The sequence below is a fragment of the Helianthus annuus genome, chromosome 13 (genome assembly GCF_002127325.2).
Source record: "Helianthus annuus cultivar XRQ/B chromosome 13, HanXRQr2.0-SUNRISE, whole genome shotgun sequence".
In the NCBI taxonomy this organism is placed as follows: Eukaryota; Viridiplantae; Streptophyta; class Magnoliopsida; order Asterales; family Asteraceae; genus Helianthus; species Helianthus annuus.
Window position 1 is genome coordinate 90,026,209 of NC_035445.2, and position 3,037 is coordinate 90,029,245.

Here is a 3,037-nt window from a genome sequence, read left to right on the forward strand (position 1 = left end):
ATGAAAACATCCCCTATTGCCCTGTTGCTGATTCTGCTATGCTTGTGGCTGCTGCTGATTCTGATTCGCAGGGCGAGGGCTCCTACAGTCCTTGGCCTCATGACCCATCTTGAGGCATCTTTGACAACGACCCTTGTTACACTGACCACTGTGGTGTCTGTTGCAGTTGTTGCACCTTGGAAGGTTCCCTCGGTATCCACCCTGCCTGTGACTGCCTGAAGAGTGCTGACTGGGACTCTGATAACTGTCAGTCTTTCGTTGCTGAACCTGTGACTGAACTGAAGCTGATCCCTTGCTGGAACCCCCCTCCCATTTTCTCTTGTTGTCACTGGGAGTAGCAGGTGTAGTAGAAGTGGTAACGGTGGCAGTAGCGCTGATACGTTTAGGCAGCTTGTTCTGTTCCACTGCCTGATCCGTCAGGCGATGAGCGAGGCGTTGAATAGCCCGGATGTTGTCAAGATTAGCCGATGTCACATGGCTTTGAATCTCTGGTGCTAACCCCTTGAGATACAACTCAATACGCTTAATTGGAGGGTCTACCATAGTTGGACACAGCACGGCCAGCTCGTTTGACCTTTTAGTATAAGCTTCAATTTCTGACCCAGTCATTTTCAGATGGTAAAACTCATCTTCCAACTTGTGGATGTCTTCCCGTGTGCAGTATTCCCTTTTGATCAGTTCCTTGAAATCATTCCAAGGGGTGGCATTAGCAGCTGCCAACCCTAAAATCTGAACTTGCGCGTTCCACCAAGTTAGCGCAATTCCTTCAAGTGTGCCAGTGGCGTACTTCACCCTGCGAGCCTCAGGGCATTCACACATCTCGAACACAGACTCGAGCTTTTCGAACCAGTGGAGGAGTCCAACCGCTCCCTCCGTGCCACTGAACGTGCTTGGACGACAGTCCATGAAGTTCTTGAAAGTACATACAGGTTGCTGAGCGGGTTGACCTAATGTGTAAGAACAGAATGAGGTTAAACATAAGAGTTGGTTTAGGAACGTAGGATCTAAAGATCCTAGGATGAGTTACGACTGCATGGTATACCTCCTGCGTTTGCAGCTGCAAGTGCCGCAGCAACTTGTTCATTGATAAGAGCCGTCAACTGGGCTTGTGTCAAGTTAATACGTCCGGCCATTGATCTTCACATCAAAGGCAACATAAGTGAGAAAGGTTCGCGAATAGTGCGATGACAGAAGAGTGTAAGCACACAAGTGTTCTCAAGCAATAACAAATAGTGAGCAATGTAATCTAAGCATACCACGAGCAAAGTTCTATGTAATTCTAGCATGTAGGCAATAAACATAAACCTTATTACCTAAAATGTTGAGTCTTGCACGTGGAGCGAAGCGTCGTTGTGGATCGTTGAGCACTGTACTGGTTATAGTTTGGTTTTAATAAAAACGTTTTCCCCCTTATTAAAACCAAGTTCTCTATAACCAATGGCTCTGATACCAATCTGTCACACCCCCAAAATCCACCTGCGGAGTATCACCGCTTGGGAGTGTGACTGACCAGGATCAAGCCACCAATCATATTGAACATGTAATTAATAAGTAAAAGTAAATGCCATTCAACCACCAATATGAAAAGTGTTCAAAATATAAGTATGTTATCACTCTTTAGCGGAAGCGTATAAATAAAACCCATCATAATAAAGTATGAAATATCATAAAGTGTTTAACGAAACATTCACGATCCATGCCCACAATGACCAGCTCCTCCCTGTGCAAGCTCCATGTACCTAACGACCTGCAAGGCATGTAACAGAGGATCAACAACTAGTTAAGCGAGTTCACAGAAAGTAATTTCGTAATAGTAAGTTCGTTTGTAACATGTGGCTCTACTGGGCCGATAGTATGTTCTATTGGTGGGGGCTTCCCATGTTGTATATCCACTAGACTATTTGTAACCATAAGTGTTCTTCTTAACCTGAGAACAGTAGTACGTACAATGTTTACGTAGGATTTACGTAAGTGTCCTTCACAAACCGAGGACAGGGGTACGCGGGGGTTTACGTAGGTTTTACGTAAGTGCCTGACACAACCGAGGCAGTAGTGAGTATAAGTTCACGTAGGTTTTACGTGAGTGTCCTTCGCAACCTGAGGATAGTGAGTAGTACAAGTATACGTAGGTTTTACGTATGTGTCCTGCACAACCGAGGACGATGGTAGGTAGTCTAGTAACAGTGTAAGTACGACTCCATTCAATCTCATTCCTTCAATCCCATTCCCAAGCCCTGGGAATCCCATGCCTTAGTAAGAGTGTGAACTCACCTTGTTTTGCTCGGTTTGTTATTGCTTCTAGGGTTAATTAATGTTTAAGTCTGTTACACACGACCTAGGATACATTGCACATAAATTCGAGATAAGTGTTTACATTCAATTAGGGTTTACAAGTCATTGATGTCCAAGCAATTGTGTTATGTGTGTTCATTGTGTACAGAATGATATGATAAAGATTGTTCATACATACGGTATCATTCAGCAACATGCAATAACATACAGCATGTTGTAACGTACAGAACATACAGTAGGCTCTAACACTGGTGTTTACAGGTAAACTCTCATACATCACTTATAAACTCAGACATGCATTCAATTAAGTATAAAACTTGGACCATGCTTCCATTTCATAATGATCGTACAAGGTTATCAAGCATAAAAGTCGGATCACACTTAATACAAGTGAAATTCGGACAAGGCAACACAATTAAGGGTCGGATCCCCCTTACCCATATAAAAGTCGGACAACATCATCCCCCCAAAACCCTAAAAAAAGTCGGACCTCAAGTGTTGTTTCAAAAACTCTGACCACTTGTGCCATACATACAAAACTCGCACAAAGGGGGGCTTCCCCTTCACAAATTCGGACAAAGGGGGGGCCTTCCCTACTTAAAAGTTCGGACAAGGGGGGGGGGGGGGCTCGATGCCATAAAACTCGGACACCTCTTGTGTTTATTCAAAAAGTCGAACTCCATCTAGTGTATAAAAGTCGGAAGTTAATCAAGACAGAAACTCGGACCATGTAGGGTTTAAAGGT